Source organism: Amblyomma mixtum, chromosome 7 (genome assembly GCF_055824585.1).
Source record: "Amblyomma mixtum isolate Tamu chromosome 7, ASM5582458v1, whole genome shotgun sequence".
NCBI classification, from domain to species: domain Eukaryota; kingdom Metazoa; phylum Arthropoda; class Arachnida; order Ixodida; family Ixodidae; genus Amblyomma; species Amblyomma mixtum.
In genome coordinates, this window is record NC_143018.1 from 15,250,045 (window position 1) to 15,269,780 (window position 19,736).

General features: G+C 44.8%; 1 protein-coding gene across 1 annotated transcript in view; it reads right to left on the bottom strand.

Annotated features, from left to right (window-relative positions):
* Nucleotides 1-530: 530 nt before the first annotated feature.
* Nucleotides 531-19,736, bottom strand: part of LOC149335096 (uncharacterized) — a 223,225-nt gene continuing 204,019 nt past the window's right edge. Inside the window, exon 2 of the mRNA XM_089553741.1 lies at nt 531-1,641. The gene's annotated coding sequence lies outside the window, so the exon portion shown is untranslated. The remainder of the gene's footprint in view (nt 1,642-19,736) is intronic.

Here is a 19,736-nt window from a genome sequence, read left to right on the forward strand (position 1 = left end):
AAACGACTTGCGTAAGATTTTCTGGGACTCGAAGTGAGTCCCAGGAAATCGACTGAATAGTTAAGCTCATTGAAGGCAACTGTGCGTTGGCCACATCGTAGGAGTCGTAGTAACGCGGGAATTAATTAGCGAGTAACTGTTATTTATTTTAAATTCGGCTGCTAGGGGTCGACAATTAACAGCGTCCATGTTTTGTTCACTTCCTTTTTCTAACCATTCTTCTTTAATATTACTCCAAGAATATGTAAACGCATGAACAATTTCCAAATGTCTATAAATCATCATTCTGCAGTTACGTATTCAATTTAAAAGCGCTTTTCCGTAATTTCAATGCATTTGCTTTTTTTTCGATCGTTCAAAGGCTAAAAGATATTTATGAGAAAAAGAAAACATTTTAACGTTTAAGAATTTGGACACAGCCAAAACAATTAAGATGGTTTGGTTCAATTTTTTTTTATATTCGCGACACGCAATAACTAACTAATAGTAACATTTTCGAGATCAAAAATACTAGATATATAATATGTTATGCTCAGAATAGGAAGCCTCCAGAAGCGTCAAAATTAGATGTTTCTTCAATTTCCGTTACACATACTGTAAGTCACATCACGACGATTACAAAACCTAGGGCAGCAAATCGGAAATTCCGAGTACGAGATGAACACAGGAGACGCGAATCATACAGCGCTGAATGATATTCGAGTAATCAAAAGCAGCGATTTCCACACACTGCGCATATCTCTCAGCGATCCTGTTCTAAACATTTCATATTTTTTTCGGCATTATTGCAATTTTATAAAGCTGTATTAACTTTCGCTCGAACTTTCATTAAATCAGAGAAGGGAATTATTCTTTAACTCTCGGAATGTCAGTCGCACCTTCTATTGGCATTGCTGGCACTGGCCTAACATATCATTTGCGTGCCGCCAATACATTACACGCGTATTGTTATTATTTTAGACTACCCTCATTTAAAACAGGCCGTATTGTAACTGCCAAACCTGTGGAAAGTAATACATACAAATGAGGTGCACATTCCTAGCCACTCCTTTCAGCGAGGCGGACGTCGGATGTATGCTTGTGTAGAGTAACGTCTACTTGTGTCATCGTACGAGGCGATTTAGCGGTTGCCAACATTATTTTCACTCCGGTTAATGTCCAAAACCGAGATACAAAAAAAAATTCACCGACAGTGACATATGTGACCTTGTGTGTTACCGTAGGACGGACGCAGTGATATCCGACAGTTCAACGGCCTATAATATAGGCACCCCTCCACCCCCGTCACAAGCTCTGATCATGGCCCCTGCATTATTAAAAACCACAAGCACTTCCCACTCCGTGCGTGTCTCCGTGATAACGTTTCTGCGGAGAGCCGGTCGTGAAGGAAGACCAATGGACAGGGATTCGCTCTATCGCCTTTTGGTGACTTTGCCGTTGATGTAGTCGCTGACGTCGTCGTCGTCTTCGCAGAAGACAATATGTCGTCCTCACGCGGACCATGCCGGTGTGGGGCGCCACGCTGTTGGCTGGCACCAGGCGGACCGATGACGTCACTTGGCAGCGGCCTCTCCGGTTGGACAACTGGAGGCCCGGCACGGCTGGTGAGCCAATCAGGGCGCCCGTTCCAATGGCCTCGCCCTGCGAGGTCGAGAGCATCACGTCACCATTAATAACTAGTGAATTACCACTTCGCGTGATTTCCACACTGCCCCTTTTATTGAGAATCATAGGCTATCAGACACAATGCGCTCTAGCAAACGATGTTCACGGGATCTCGAGAGTTTATGCAGGCTTCACAGAAGTCACAATTGGGAGGGGTTCGGGTTGATTACCCAGCGACTGTAAGCTCCCGGCTTGTTCCACAAAAGCAGTTTGTCGTTAGTTGGTGGCTTCAAGTAACGATGACGCCTTTGTAAAAACACTTCGCATAGGCCACAGGTTCATTTTCTAAATTTTAAATATTGGCAAATATATTTATAGCTGAGATTTCGGATTGGACTCACGACTTCAACTTCATCAACAACTTCAACTTCAAGCCATTCGTTCAACTTAGTATGCATAGTACCGGTCAGTAATTGGCCGGTGCCTTCGCTATCATATAATTGGCTACTGTGATTAGCCACTGGCCAGGACACGCCATGTACCCACGAGAACACGGAGCTTTGTGAATCAGCTCAGATGCCTAATGATCGATGCTTTTAGAACTCAGGACCGGTTTTTGATCAGTATCTTTACTGTCTTCTGAATCATCGCTGTATTTAAGAGGCAATATCAGAAGCAATGCAGAGCCCACCAATAAGAGGCTATACATAGAAAGTAAGTGCCTTGTGAGCCCAATCAACTTACGACCTCATGTGGGTTCCTATCTACACGGTTCCACAACGCTAACAATTCTGACCCTCCCAGCGCATAACACCGAAACAGCGAGGCCGAACGGCGCACACAACAACACGACGAAAATGAAATCAAATCATTTTATAACGTATCCTTTCTTCAAACTGTTCGAGTATTGCTCTCCAAAGACAGAGATATCCATGAAAACAACGCGCGTACAAGTCTATCGCGAAATAATCAGGGTACTGACCTCCGGACTAGCCATGCATCCCACAACGGCTCCTTGTTTCAACAGATATATGCGGCCGTCGCCACAATTTTGCCAGGGAAATGATTTCTTGCGTTTCCACCACCCGACAGAACCTTCTGCGCCGAGGCCTCGGTCGTAAACGAAGTTCACAGCATAAGGGATCGCAATTTAATAATGGACTCGGCCCTTGAACTTCATTGATGGTACCCATCTTTTCCCTAGCGCGATATTCACTCTCGGGCCACTGCACTAAGGCTCGTGTTTAGTCGAGGAGACTTACATAATAAAGGCAGTGTCTACGGCTTTCATCAGTTTCTTCGTAGAGTGTAAGCTATGCGAGTATGATAACCCCACGGCAGTTCAAGCCGCCCCGGCTTCATTCTTTACGATCGGAAAGCGTTGCCCAGTGCGGCCGTAATAACGCAAGTCTGAGCTCGGCAGTCTGAGGCCTCTCAAAGCAGCAGCGTACACGAGTTACACCCCATAGAAAGCATGACTTGTTCAAAACGATGTGTTTCAGGCATTTTTCAGTAAGGTCACTGCTTCGTTTATCGCGTTAGACGTAGCGTGTGAACCGCAGTATTCTTCATAATGGCGTAAAACTACCACAACAAAAGCCACTTCTGAAGGTGATTGCCCGACACACCCGATGAGGTTTAACAGAGCAGTATGCAATCATTCTTTTAATTTACAAAGAGGGTTGGGAAAGACGCTTGCTGTGAGGCGAAGAAGCGTTTGATGCCTCTACTGACGGATTTCACGACTGGTATACTCTGCCTCTAGCGGAGCGCTTAAGCAAACTTGGATACCTGACTTTTATTACCTGACATTGCAATGAGAAATTAAGCCGTTCTCAATGAGTTTTCTATGCAACCTGCTGGTTCAGGCTTATGTCGCGCAAGTCATCCTGCAGTATTGGAGACTGTGGAATAGATCTCCGTTCAACAACATTTACTTGTTAGCATCTACCTAAGCGCAGCCATACGGCTACGATGAAAGCAGTGTAAAGTTGCCGCTTCAATTCGTTGATGAATCTGACCACGCCTTGCCGCATATTGGTCGTCCTGGTCAGATGGGCGGAACAGCTAGTGCACTAGACACGCTTGGTCCTGGATTCTATCCCCGGACCAAATCTAATTTTTCTTCAACGAAGAGGTTCCTTAACTGCGTAATTTTCACGCGTAGCCATTCGGCTGCACGAGGATGAATGCTAATGAGAAGGTCATTCCAAATGGAACGCTATACTAAACGTTCATTGGTCGCTTGGATAAGCCAAAGCGATACTTTGTACCTCTCAGGCCCACGTGTACGACCTACCTGTGAGGCATTAGTGTTCAAACCTCGAACTCACACACCCCGCTGTCACGGACACGAGCGAAGCAGTCCAAACAACCAGCCTTGCTGCAACAGTGTGTACCCGATAATGCGAGAAGTGATTACCGGATAATTACGAGGGCGACGAACGGCCTTCCTCTCGGTGCAGTTACGAGTGTTTTAACAACACTGAAAATGCGCAGCGTTGTGAACTTCACGAAGAACGAGATGCGACTGTCTCTAAGTACCAGCTGCAGCAAACGCAACCTCGTGCCGCATTAAAAAAGTCCCAGCTTAGCGCTCGCAGCCAGTATGCGACTTGTTAGACGTAAGGTGGAATGCTGACTGTATGGGGCCCGCCATAGGTTGAGATTGTCTTTTTTCCAGCGTGTTTTGTCGAGATAACTTAACCTACAGAATATGTCCATGGTAGTCTTTCTTGCGCAAGACACGTTTGTTTGCTTGACTCGTTATTTATTTATTTAACAAATACTGCAGTCCCTAAGTGGGCCCTAACAGGAGGGCCGAAAAGAATACAGCATTGTGAATATGAGTTCATCACGCGAAACATATGTTAGCAAAATACAATGAGACATGTTCAACTCTTTAAAAAAAACAGACATAAATGCAAAACACGAATATGAGGTAGACGCCAACAATTTGTTTATAGAGTCAATAGACATGATGGCATTAGAAGACAGCTTGTTCCATTCCTCAATTGTACGTGGATAAAATGAATATTTAAAGGCATTAATTTTAGCTTGATATGAAGTTAAAGAATGGTCGTGATGATGTCTTGTGGGACGAGTTGTAAGCGGCGCAAGGTTAAGTTCGGAACTCATGGCGAGTTTGTTGTTTTTCAGTAGAAATAAAAATTTTAGTCTGTGGATTTTCCTACGTATATTCAGTTGCGTGATGGCATTTTCTTTCATTAAAATGGAATGAGAGTCAGGTGTGCGATATTTTGAAAAGGTGAAGCGCACGGCTTTCCGCTGTACAGCCTCTAATGCCTCAATATTCTTCCTGGTATAAGGGTCCCAGACTGTGCAAGCATACTCTAGTTTGGGTCTTATGAGGCTTTAGTATGCTAAGTAGTTTATCCGGGAAGGAACATTTTTAAGTTTGTAGCAAAGTCCAAGTATCTTGGGTTAGGGTGGTGCAGTGGAATCAGGGAGGAGGATAGTCTAGCAGAGGACAGCTAAGGGCCAGGTAGTTAGCTGAGGTTAAGGAGCTTGTGTAGATAAGCTTGCCACAGCTAGTGGAGGATTAAGTGAAGAGATATGGGAGCGGTTTTTGTTCGCAGTGGGCGCAAACGGACTGACTGATGGTGGTGCGTATAATGATAATTATGAAGATCAAATGTATAAAATTACCACGTTGTTTAGAGTCGCTCCTCTACAAGGCTATCTGACATGTGCGTTTAGAGTAAGCAGGACATGAGTGCCCTTAAACCTTTAGGGAAGACTACCCCTTTCGAGATAATTAACAGCCCTCTTGAAAACCTGTTCGGGCCTGTTTTATAAGAATAAGGATAACGGTGCCATGGCTTTAGCAGGGCTTGTAACGACAGACGAACGCTCTGTAATCCCGGAACTGTCTGCGATCACGGAGTCGGCTTCAAACGCCCGGTTTCAGGCTGACCCGCACTAATTTGGATGCAGCGCTAGTCAAACCTTCTCTAGTACCGTACAGCATAGGAGCAGTTACAGCTGAGATTATCTGAATCAGTGAATAAATTCGCATAGGAGTTCCCACGTGAGAATAATTGATACGTGGTTGGTAACTGCAAGTGGCCGTGCAATCGCTGGTGCGCTGTCATCTCGCAAAGCGTCAATTCAGCCACTCATTAGCTGGCGAAGGCTTTGGGAACGCTGCACGCTTTTACTGGGGCAAGACGGCTCCGCGGCTCGACCCGGGACCTCCACATTTCATGAGATGTCGCTGCCCACCGATGCATATTGCACGCGCTGTTTGCTTTGTCGAGAGCCTCGGGCTGATTGCCCCGCGCCGAATGGGCGGGTGTGTCAGACACGGCGACCAGTGCCACCAGCCGGTCATCCAGTGAGGTCTGATAGCAATGCTGCCTGCATATAGCATCGGCACCGGGGATCGAATGCAGCTTATGGGGTGTGGGTGAAAACGCGGCGCGTGGAAGACATCGATTTATCAAAGTATGTCAGATATATGCGCATAAGAAAGCAAAATCGGCAGCGTCCACTGTAAGTGTCTGGCGCAATCTGCTGACAGATTAAGCTGGAAGGTGGTGGAAGAATAGCAAATAGAAGCAGGGTGTGCATAGAATGCATAGAGGTGTAGACGCCATTTCCAGTCAGGTTGGTTGAGGCAGGCAGGCTGTGAGCGACATACGGCTAAGTCAAGCAATGCGTACGGCCTGGGAGGTATTTTTGCATACCCAAGAATTCTGGACAAAAGCATTTTTGATCGAGGAATAGTTTATGAACGCAATTTTTCCATATATTGTAAGATTTCCCTATAATGGTCAATATATCCACAGATCTCCCGTCGGCAGCTCGCATTTTTGAGCTATTAACATTTTTGCTGTCGTCAAAAGCGTTCACCATTAGTTTTCTATGGCAGACTTAACTACTCGATGAGAGTGATGGAAAAATTTTGAAAGGAAGATTTTGCTACATATCGAAAACAATGGATCATTATCTTCAATATTTCCATATCAGTACATCAGAGTTTTCTAATATTCACAATTTTTGTGCAAGAACGTTGGGCGTGCAGCAGCATTCAGCCCCGTGCATGATTTTGTCAACGCGAGATATGCTTACGAACCGCTAAAGACGCCCCTGGAGTACGAACGACGTGTGCTGTACCGGGTGTTCCACCTGAGTTCTTCTGCAATTTTTTTAAAATGGGGTTTTTGAGTTATAGAGCTCTTTTTTTTGGTATAGGATTTTCAGTGGTGTAGCGCTCCAGAACACAGCTGAAACGTGCTAACTAGAACTATTAGTGTTAGTTTTCTTAGTTACTGAGACGCGTTGCTTGTTAGTTACTATAGATATTTTAAACTTGAAAAGTGCAGTAACAGTCGGCGCTCTGTCCTAAGAAAATCTGTCTACATCGGGCCAAAAGACATGCGCTTTCGAAAAGCTTGCAGGCAAAGCAACCTTTTCAGTGCAGGTAACTCATCGAAGTGGCCAAAATTTGCCAAGCCTTAGCGCCGAGAGTAACCGAGTTTCCGAAATTATAAATACTGATATGTGCAGGGTGTTCAAAATTAGTCTTTATTTGTTAAAAAAAATGCCAAGAGAAGTACACAAAAGTTGGAATTATGAATGGGTTACGTGGCCAGGCGGACACCAACTGTAAGAAAATTTCCTCGTAACCCGAGTTTTGCCTAAAATTCGTTATTATTATTTTTGTATTCTCTGCAGTTAGCGTGCACTAATATATTAGAAACTTAGAGGCAGTGGCATTAAACGACTGTTCTACTTTGTACAATATTAGCAACGCGCCTGTGTCCTGATATATGCACGTCTGAAATTTTAGCCGATGCCGTGTAACATACGCAAGCATGCTCACGGCGCCAGCATGATGCTGCTCCATGATGTGACTCAGCTGTTGAGTATGGCGCTTCGTCTGACAAGGAAGTTGATTTACATGCGAAGGGATAAATTTTAGCTCTCGGCCAGCAGTGCTCTATAGCTGCGCTTGACAGCATGCGAACTCTAAAGCGACACCACCTCTTATCACCCACTCTCATAACAATCGCTTATAGGAGGGAGGCTTGCCCCACGCAGCCGGCACAGTGGTTCTCCAGTTTCGCTGGCTACGAACAAAAAGTTATTACCGTCGCCTGCAACTCCGCATTCTTCTGAGGCGTAATACACAACAGCAGCGTCGCATCAGGAAGGAACCGCATGCTGAGTGCGGTGGTCTCGCATACGTAATCAAACGGTTTGGTTGAAATTTTAGACGTGCATATCTCAGCACAGAGGCGCGTTCCTTAAATTGCACAAAATGGAATAGCATTTGAATGCCACTGCCTCTGTGTTTTCAATATAAACATTCGTGCTAACTGCAAGAAGAAAAGGTCAGTGAATAAATATTAGTAAATTACTCAGGTTTCGATGATGATTCTTCTCACTCTTTGCGTTTGCCTGACCGCATAACCCATTTACAATATTGACTTCTTGTGTACTGCTCTTGATATTTTTCTTAATTCGTTAAGCGTAATGTTGAACACCGTGTGTGATTACATGCGGCTGGCTCCATGCCTCTCAATACAAAAGGAGACTAACAGTAATAGTTAAAACGCTTAGTATTCAATATTAGTCAGCCAGCCTACCAGGTAGAACTTCTTAGCTGTATTCTAATTGTTGCACAGTAGACAATACTATGCCGAAAAAAAAGGGCTGTTGTAACTCAAGAAGGATATTTAAAAAAATTGTTGAACATTTTAGGTCAAACAGCCGGCACGAGAATTTGCGCTGTATTATGATCGGTTGCCGAAATTCTAGATTTGGTAGTGCCAAAAATGTCAAAGCATTATATCAATGCTGACATAAAGAGCAAAGGCGGAGACAATTCAAGGTATGCGTTGTTTGACTCCGCCTGAGACAGCCACAGCGTTCAGAAGCACAGATGCATGGCACCAAGGCGGACACAGCGCCATATGAATCTCGTCCTGGGAGATCCGTGCGGATTCAGCAGAACGGAAACGCTGATCTCTCGACATCTGCGCCCGTCGTTTGTACGCTCACAAAGCACCCGTCGCTGCCGGTTACTCTTCACCCTTCCCTCTGTGTTTGCTCTCCTCGAACGACTACGTTGAGATCGTTCTTAACACAACTCTCAACTCGTAGAGGTTCCCTCTGTACAGTGACATATGCCGACTAAAGCATGTAGGAGGTCCTGTAAAGTTTCTGTTGTACTTCGGCATTTTATAACGCATTAGCTATAGCCTCCGAAAGAGCCACATACCGATTATAGCCTGTAAAATGTCCTACGCACGGGTTACAATTGTAAAGGAGCTACTGCCTGTAAAATGACCACGTACAGGCTATCGCCTGCATCAAGCAAGTATTTGGGCTAGTTGGTACTTCGGAAATTTATAACGCATTAGCTATAGCCTCCGACAGAGCCACATACCGATTATAGCCTGTAAAATGCCGTACGCACGGGTTACAATTGTAAAGGGGCTACTGCAGGCTATAGCCTGTAAAATGACCACATACAGGCTGCTATCGCCTGCATCAAGCAAATATTTGGGCTAGTTGGTGGATATACATGGCGAAAAAAAAAACAGCGCAGTCTAGACAGGGCAAACTAGAGAAGGAAGACACCGCACAAACTTATTGTGAAAGAAAGAAATTAACTCTATCAGAGCAGATATTTGAGCTGCTTGGTGCGTATTCTTGGTGAATGTTCACCATCGCAGGGTTAACACCTCTTTTTGCGCTAGTTGGTGCATACTTGAATTGGAGAAAAAATAGCGCGAAACCATGCAAACCACAAGAAAGAACGAATACGAGACACATGCGTTAGCACACAGAGACACAAGACACACGAGACACATTGTAGCGCCTCTCGTATTCGTTCTTTCTTGTGGTTTGCATGATTTGGCGCTATTTTTTTCACCGATCACAGGGTAAATTGGAGGGATTGGGAGAGGCCTTTCTCTTCCAGCGGGCGTTGTCAGACTAATGATGATTATGACGATGATATTCACCATGAGCATATGATGAATATTCGATATTCACCAGAGCATATGGTGTCGTTTTTTTTTTTTGTGTTTCCCGTCCGGTTCGCGCTCTTTATTTTTTCTTCACCGTGAATATCGCCTGTAAGCGGGACCGTAGATGCTCTGTGCAGTTCTGCCCACAGTTCCGCGTCTGTTTTTTTGTTTTTTATCATCTCGGAGCCCCAATCGATTCCCATCGAGCACTTGCGCGCTGATGCCGGAAGCGCTGTGCCTTGAAAAGGGCGCGCCTGACGGATAGGCCGCAGCGGCATAAGTGATTGAATCGGAAATATGGAGAAGAAAAGAAAGGGCAGGCCGCTAGCACCGCATTCAACGCGCCCATTGGTCGATCTGGGACGGTGCAAGGGAGAACGCTGAATTACGGAACGCGCGCCCACTCTGTCACTCTTACGTCGGAGTTCTCGAGCATGTTTTATTCACCATAGAACGCTTACGCGATAGCCAGGGCCCCTCGTTTCACGCGTCCATCCGAGGATGTTTATGGCTTCCCAGAAAGTTCAGATCACTGGCTTTAGTCTTTTCAGTCTTTATAAGGTGAAGCCTCTTGGTTTAGTTGCTCGTCCGTTTTTCCTCGCGAGTCTTTGTCGGATAACGAAAACAGGGCGATGAATTGCGGATTTTCACATTGGAGAGAGTGATGCGGAGATGAAGGCACGAAGATTCCACCAGCTATGAATCCAGTTAAACGGAGAAACAGCGGAGCATAAATTCGAAAGGCAGCAGAGGGTTGATGTGTTGATATTCTGGGGAAAGGTTTTGGAGGGAGGTAGCACAGAAGTTTTGAAGGTGATCAATTTTATCAGCACGGTGATTTCTCTCTTCAGCTATTGCGGAGACTAAACAAGAAATGCTTTAATCTGGACTTTTGATGGTAAGGACAAATTACCGTCAACAAAGGCATGACTTGAAGGTTTAAGAACGTGTTTGTGCGTGTGGAGGAGTGAGACGGGGGGGGGGGGGGGGTCTATAGAATGAGAAAGAACCCACTACTTTTCATGAAACCGTGAGATGAGAGAAGGCGGACGCGGGGATAAACAAGTGAAAAAAAGGAGAAGTAATTGCTAAAAACGCTGACTTATGCTTTGCTGACACATTAAAAGATATTACCCTGTAATATTATGCACAGTCCTACTTGAGTCGCAACAACACGCGTTTCATGAGACAGTCGGCCTCTTCAGTGGAAGCGTATTTATGACTCAAAACGAAGTTGCGAATTTACACTGCACTGGAAGGGAGCATAAAAATTGGGTAAAATCTCCCTTTGAGAACAAACTGGTCGAAGTGCAACAGAAGCTATCAGCTGAAATTAGTACTATGAGAAATGGAGCTGGACTGACACCGTTTTTCGCATACGTCCTTGCATACCAGATCAGCTAGTGGCGAAATTCGCACGTAGCTCCCCCAATCGCGCTTTTATATAGGAGAGGGGGGGGGGGGGGGGGCGAATTATAACGAGGGAAAATGGCTTCTACTCGGGCTAATTGTTACCTCATGTTCAGCTAGAGGCGCTGCAAAGTTAGCCGGGGAGCATAAGATGCCCAAAGACACAGGATAAGCCTTTCAGACAAGCATTATGTTCTACTATCGAGAAAAACCTGAAACTTTTCTGTGCGTTTACTTGGGATCCCTTTTACCGCACCAATAACCATCAATAGCTCAACAACCACGAGTATTCACGCACGGAGCACAGTTCCATGCTAACGGACTTGCAACCCAATTAAAAAAAAAATACACATTTATGCCAAATTAATTATTTTCTTTAACATCCGAAGCTGTTTGCGCAACGAAAATCGAGCTGCAGCATGATTTACTAAAACATTTACTGAAACACACCACTGCATGAGAGAAGCATAACACTTTCTAGGAACCCCGTAGGCCTTCGTGACGTCCATCTTTGTTTCATGTTTTCGAAAAGTGGTCATTAGTTCTTGGCATGAAATGGCCCTGCCCTTCTGTCCATCACAGATTTAAATGGTATCCAGCATCACTAGCCTCATGAAAACAGCTTTAGACGCTTGGAAAAAAAGTTTGCAAAGTCGCATCCACAAATATGACGCGCGTTCCTCAAGGAAATGAACGTTGCGGCTTGTGTCCATCTGTCTCGGTGTTTTCCCGCAACATTGTAGCACCTGCTTCTGAACATCTCGACGCGTTCTCAGGTGCCAACCGCTTCTATCTCTCAAACTGCCACATTGCGCAAACCACTAGTGCAGTTGATGTTTTCTGTGCAAAAGCTGTTCGAGAGAATGGCTTCCTTCAAGTGTCCACGTGCCGAAGCACTCAAAACGCTGTGTCGATCTGCCCCTAGCGTGGACAAAGTTAATAAACAAGGCGCCCAGTCGACCAAACAGCGGTGGTCAAAAGTACAAGGTATTTTTTTTTTTGTGCTGGGCGCCGCTGCAGGACTTCAGATGACGCTGGTTATATTGCGAGACAACGGCGTTGGGAGAGCTGTGTAATACCTATTGCAAACCTGTGCTCTGCTCCTGCACAATATCCGGTGTGGCAACCCTGCATGGTTACGTAACTAGAGGACCACATCGACATTGTGACGCCATTGATATGTCACTCTCTTAAAAATCGATGAAAACGTTCCCATTTTAGCGCACACCACAAAATGCCCGTTTCCTGTTCTTTAACGCACATTAATGGCCATTGATATTCGAAATGTCGTCATCATAATCGTCACAGCATCTGAGTTGGGTCAATTGGCGGAAAAATGCCTTGCAAAGTGATTCAAAAGGGAGTCAGTAGTGTTTCTTTGAAAATGGCATGCAAAAAAAGAAAAAAGAACCTTATTGTGGAGTTCACAGTGATGCTGAATTGACTACACAAACGAGCATCTGACTATTATTTATTACTTGAATAACGCTATGCCACGGTTAACCAACATGACGTGGAGCATCCCGTAAACATACAATATAAAAGAGGGCCGTCCACTTGGTAGCATGCGCGAAAGATGGATACTGTGCGAATATTTGTTTTTGAGTAAACGATGGTGAACATCTATTAAAGTGTACCGATGAATGAAGAAGTATGCGGTTTTCTGTCTTTCATTTACAGCAGTTTAAAAGGTGCACAGAAATGTGAAAAGTGGAGTTGCGACATTAGTTGAAGATGCGCACGGAAGATGAGATGAGAAGAGCGGTACACAAGTCGCAGCAATAGCAGCAGGGTAAGTCTAATTAATTTTTTTTTCTCCAGAATCCAAGCAATACTGAGAACCCTCAAGGAACTTCGTTGGGGGTGCAGTGGAATGCGTTGAAAAAATGGTAATATAGCCTTCTCTTTCCCCCTTTTTTTTTGGAAATCAAAACATTTACGCAACTTCTTGATCGCTTGCTTCATAAAGTTCACCGTCATAATCGCCATACTTTTCGATTGCCGCTTGCAGATTTTTGCGCGTATTATTACTACCTTCAAACTCGTTGACGTGCGCTCGGAGTCAGCATATTTGCACCGGCACGCAGACTAGCCCCCCCGCCCAAAAAAAAGCCAAGTTCTCTGCAGGCACATCTGGAGCCGTAGCGATAAAACGAGTAGCACACCCTCCACGAATGTCTTCCCCGGTGTCTCCTTCGTTACGGCCGCTATATTACGCGCCGGTTTTCTTTTCATTTCACTTCTGGGAGCCGTACAGCAGCTCTCAAATGCAATCCTGCTCCTCCCTCAACCCAGTCATTCGATGCACACTCGCACTCGTTTACGGCATCCGTGAAGTACAGAACCGCACTCAGAAATGAAAATGCGGAGGTGGAATGAGCGGCATTAGCACGCGAATCGCCCCCAGCAGTGTAGTGAAGGGACTGCCATCTTGCCAGCTCCGGCACGCAGTTGCTCCTGCACTCAGTACGAACTCGAGCCACGGCCCGCTCGTTCTGACTCGGCTCTTTTCCAACCTCGCATTCCAAGAAATGTTAATAAGATCGTAACGTTGCCTCTTTCTGCCAAGAAGAGAAAATAAATCAGAAGGAAAGTCATAACTGCAAGATGAAAGCTATACCACGATGCGCCCAGCTAGGACTATCATGTTCTCTCTCTGTATTGGTAAAAAGAGTGCAGTGCGATGGAAGCTGCTTTTTCGTATAGCTTACCAGAAACCCACCAGCACAGATTTTCTCCTGCGCACAGCGCATATATACCGTACAAACCACACAGGGCGCTTGCGAAAGAGAAGCTTTCTAGGTTCTACCAAATAAAGAAATAGAAATCGCGAAATTAAACCTGACCGTGGTAGCTTAAGGGATACGGCTCGTACTGTTGCTGGGCTCCTCTAACTCGCGAGTTCGATTCCCGCCCGCGGCGCCGGTCGCGTTTCAACGCTGACGAAACCGATACACGGCTGTGCATGTGCTGAGATTTCAGTGAGCATTAGGGTCTCCGAACGGTTCGAGATTATGCCGGAGCCCATCACTGCGAAGAGTGCTTCAGAGCATGGGTTTAGGCTGAGCCCGCATAAATCTCATAGTTATTTTCATTTACATTTGCATTCAGTGTATTGTTCTACCGAAATATTGGTTCGTGAATGGCCGCAGCCATGGTGTGCCTTTGTTGACTCTTCCAGCTGTTTAATGAACGCGTGCCGCTTAGACATGAGTTCGGAGGATAGATAGCCAAGACACTAATCAGCCACTTCCTGGGACGTCATTTTCCAACGATTCATTTTTCTACTTCTCCGCTTGTCTCATCAGCTTTCGCAGCTATCGACTTTGACGTCGGGCTTGACACCCTGCCACCGGTGTCATTCCGTGTTCATTATGTAAGGCTGACCAATAAAAACAAGAAAAAAAAATGAGATACATTTTAGCGCGGTTAGGTCAAATGTGAATTTGGTGTGCTATCTCTTCGGCTTCGGTTCGAGGCTCGGTTTTCAAGGTTAAGCATGTATCAGAAAAACATCAGCGAAATTAGATTTAAGCTCCGCCTTAAGTGTATGACGCGGTAGAGTTAACGAGTTAATGCCCATATATGCGCAATTGGTCAATTTCAGGTCTATTTTACAATCATAGATTGTTCGGACTGATAGTACCACTCCTGGCACAGCGCTGCAGCGGTTAAGAGATGCGTCACTGCCCTGTGATGGGTAAGGTGGGTAAGGAGGGCCTTGTTACGGCCAGGTTGCTCTCCCTGAGCAACCTTTCGCAGCCAATCTTTCACTGAACTGCAACCTGCCACGGTGGGCACGGCGGGACCGGACAGGCTCACAACGGCAAAATCAGCGAGGAGGGGCTCTCGAACCTGGCCTGGTGACGTCACTGCTTGGTTCGTGATGTCACGTCCTTCCTGCCAATGAGAATTTTATGGTTTATGGTTTATGAGGGTTTAAAGTCCCAAAGCAACTCAGGCTATGAGGGACGCCGTAGTGAAGGGCTCCGGAAATTTCAACCCCCCGGGCTTTTTTAACGTGCACTGACATTGCACAGTATATACGGACCTCTAGAATTTCTGCCCCGTCGAAATTCGACCGGCGCGGCCGGGATCGAACCCGCGTCTTTCAGGTCAGCAGCCGAGCGCCATAACCACTGAGCCACCGCGGCGGCCCCAATGAAAATTTAAGCTTTGGTGACGTCTGTGATGACACCACTACCCACCACTCTAGTGAAGTTAGTGATGACGTCATTGTCTGGCAGAAAATCGTGATTTTTCTGGACGACGGGGGAAGGTGCCAGGGTTGTCGCCCCGGTGAGTGTCCTCTACAACGCATAAAAAGAACAGGCTTGGAATGGAAGCATTTCAAACCATGGTTCAAACCTTGCGTGGAACAGTTCTGCGAACCTAATGAATACAGAAGGAAGACACAGTTCCTAGGAATCATGAGTTCTGAGAAAATGGCCCCGGACTCCGTCTCACCAGCTTTAGTTACCACAAACGCTGCATGGGTTCAGCCAAGAACTGTATTCACTACGCAGTGATTCTAGCTAATGAACATCGAAAAAAAAACAAACAAAGAATCAAAGATATGCAGTTCACCGACTTCAAATGGATCTCAAAAACGAAGCTAGCAAATATAGCGCTGTTTTTATTTTTCGGTTGCCATAACGGCTGTAAAATTAACTTAGCCGTCGGAAAATCGCGCTTCCTCTTGAGCACGTGTAATGGTTTTTTTTTCTCACCATATTCTTTGTTTTTTTTTGTGTGTGTTTGCAAGAGTTGGCGATGCAGATTGCGAGTTTCCTAAACGGCACCTTTGAATGGGTCTCTCGCCGGAGGAGCTCGCCTAAGCATTTTTACAGTAACGGGTTTGCCTCGCTTGAAAGCATAGCTATGCATTCTTGCTCTCGTTCTCATTTAGTTCTTTGATTTTTTTCGTCCATTTAAGAGAGCTGCCCAGTTGAAGTTAGGCTACTGCTCACCACAGTAGGTATTAATTTTTGCTGGCTTCATGTCCCAAAGTTTGTTTTGTTTTTCCTGTATCAACGTGTTCCTCGTATGGCAGGGGATAACAGACACTGGTAACTTATCCAGCGTCCCGCTTATGCAGTTTCCCAACAAAACGTTTTCACCATGACTGAACAAACATTGCGCAGTTTGACTTGCTGTAATACGGACTTTTTAGTATCAACAGTAGAAGTCACTATCGAATTCTAACACCCGTAGCCATTATTAGTGACTGTTGCTTTAAATACAACGTTTGTATCCTTCGAGAGTTATGGTAAAGAAAAACACTTCACCTAACTCTGCTCATGACATTTTATATTGCGTTGAGTTTCTAGCGTACACTTCCGAAAAAATTCCGCATTATTGAATCCTGTTTGTGTTCATGTAGAATCGATCTATTATTGGCCAACTATGACCGACAACAAGGTGACATTGCACTTACTGCGCCCAGCGAGAAAGGCATAACACTGACACGAAGAGCCGTTACGTAACAAAAAGCAGTGTGAACTGAACTTTAAGTTTCGTAATGAATCGTGCTTAGAGAGTACCTTTTGCGATGAATGGCATGCCTCTCGACGGTATCTTTTCTTTGAAGTTTTATCTTTTTTTTTTGTTCCGAAGCGATAACTACTTTGACTAGAACCTATTTCTTGTTGTTTTTGTCGCCTGCGATTTGCTGCCATCAAATTAATTGGTTTGTCCCTTTTTGTTTCATTTCTGCGTTTGGTTTCTTTCACCTGACCACAAAAGTAACTGCCTACTCATCAAGCCTAAGTACAAAAATGCCAACGAAAATTAGAATGTTGAGCATTGGCGGAAAAAGTTTTTGAGGTTAAAATTCAGCAGTTCGCCAGAGCATATCCGAGGTAGAATAAAGCGGGAAAGCCCGTCGGTTTTATAAAGCAGGCTAAAAAAAGGTTATACAGTTCGGAGAACACTTCGTTGCTAGGCGCGGATAATTTAGCTCGGATGCAAGCAACCTTGCAAGAAGATAAACCGATTACACTAATCTGCATCGTTCATTTCAACGCGCGGCATTTTGATTAGCGCGGCGTCCCTGCTCGATCTGGAGAAAGGGTCGTGTATGAAGCGAAGCGCAGGAACCTCAGGAGCCTAGGAATAAAATTACGCGAAAAGAACAGGGCAACAACAACAACAAAAAAAATATATGCTGACGCAACCGGACGCGTTCTCGTATCGAGGCGAGTTATGCGGAAAGGGTTCCTTGTAACGAGATTAATCTTGCGCGTCGACAGGCAGCCTTTCGCTTGCCAGCCCGCGGGGATTACGGCCTTGCGACAACTGAATTTCTCCGGGAATAAATAGGATCACCCGAGCACGGGTCGGTCTGGGAAGATCCGGAGGCAGGCGTAACTGAAGAAATCCCTTTGCGTCCTGTCATCCGGAATTGCGTAAGGATGCGTGAAGAATCCGACGCTTTAGTTACACCTGAGTGAATCAAATCTATAAGTGAAGCACGAAATTATTGATCGATTGGTCGAATCATCGATTCATTGAGTGCTTGATTGATTTAATGATTGACGTATGGATTTACGGATTTATTAATTGATTCGTCGCCTGGTTGATTTATTTATTTATTCATTAATTAATTAATTCATTCATTCGGGGCCGCGGACCCTATCAAGCCCATATTGAGGCTCTTTGTCTGCGATCCCTCAACACCGTTGATGTTGAAAATAAACTGATTGATTGATTGATTGATTGACTGACTGATTGACCTGATTGGTTGATTGATTGATTGACTGACTGACTGACCGATTGATTGATTGATTGGTTGATTGATTGATTCGTTCATTCATTCATTGCAGTTGGAGTAATTTCTAAGGAAATCAGGATCAGAAATAATGAAGTCATATTGCGGCATGAGAATTCGTTACTCTTGAACGTTCTTGAACTTAACTGGCTGGCTTGTGCATGCGGTTTTTGGTGGATGCAGGCCTTCCAAAAAAGGGTGCAAAAAACAAGTGGATAAAACAAGTCAGCGGTTTCAAAAACCCATAGGCGAACAAAAGATAATAAACTCTCGCAGAGCGCACTTATAGCTGCATAGAAGAATATCATCTCGTTTGCTGAGACTTTGTATTTGACATTTTATTCATACCTCAGGCTTTCCTTACAGGCTTATGTGCTGATCTGGGGGGAGAAACGTTCCACTTTGGTAGACTTGATTTACTGCAAGACATCATGATAGGAATTCTTTCGTAATATCTATGCAAGTGAATACTAGCCAATTTCATGTACAGCCGACAGTACAGCCACACTAAGCTTTATGCTACAGCTTCAAGCTATCGGCGGAAACTGTCATGACTTCTTCAAAAAGCGATGTCAGCATCAGCGATGGCCAATAGAAAGTAGCGAAAATATTCCTTCGTTGTGACTGATACTCGCAATGCGACTGTTGCGACTGTAATCTGAATGTGTTCTTACGTAAAAAAAGTTATGTAATTCTCTATATTTAAGAAAGTCCCTGCTTGCGATATTGCCCTTGACAGAAACGCTTCGAGCAAGAAGGCTTTATGTAAGACAGGCATAAAAAGAAAATTTTCTGCTCTGGTGGTTATACTCCACGCTTTAAACAGCCCACAGTTTCTCCTTCATTTCGCGCGCATACTGAAAAATTGCCAGGCGTTACGCAACTGACTCTTCTATCTCGTTGCGGAGATTGAGCCTCTGTGGGCTATTTCTGAAACAGCGCTCCACTTTTTTCTTTTTATTTCGGCCTACAGCGGGAAGGGATTTGCAACGAAACTCGTCGCGACTTCTATCGACTAAAAAACAAAGATTGAAGTGGGCAGGAAAGCGGAATACCAATCAGATGTTAGGCCACAGAGAGAGATTGCTACTTGCGCAGTGGAGGTTTGCAACGCGTTTGCATAATAACGACTGCGCTTCGAAACGATCCTGTGCTTTATCTTAAGCTGTACTGCATGGTTTGGTTTAGCGTACGCAACAGGAATTAGTTACTGGCAATGTGAGCAAATAATCGTCTATAATCTCCCACAAGCCGTGGTGCTGAAGATAAGATGACAAGTGTGTTCCCTCTTCACCGCTACCTCCTCTCACTGCTTCTGCCTGTATTTACTGCAGAGGCTTGTAATACAGGGAACAAAGATTTTAAGACCTAAATTCAGCAGCGAGGGAATCCACCTCGAGCTGTGGGTATCGGATAGTCCTAATTTATGTACTGGAACCCGCTGCATGTGAAGTGATTCTGCAACTGACACTGTGACAAGGCTCAAAGGCAAAGCTTTTCGCTGAACAGAATGGTGATTCTAATTTGCATATCGGACCTTATTATGTCATGAGAATTTCAAAGAAAATATCTGACGTATGACTACAACTAGATTAGTGCACAAAAATATATTGCTTTTAACTCTTTAGAGAAAGCTACTTCACGAACATTCTGCTCATTGTGGTGTATTTCAGCGGCGGTCAAAGCACTCTTCCTCAGTCGGTTTATCAACTGCTAAATTAGATATGTTAAAACGCAGAATATTTTGCCATTGCTGTGTTGTAGAATTCTTCCTCGATACAAATCTTTTGAGACGACTATCCTAACTGAAACAGTCCCTGCGGATTTTGCTCTAACCAAAATACTTACCTATTCCTCCTCTTTCCGAAAGTGATCAAAAGCAGATATCCCGGACGAGTTAAATTTTTCAACGGGAAGTTGCTTATGCACTAAATTTTTCGCATATCATA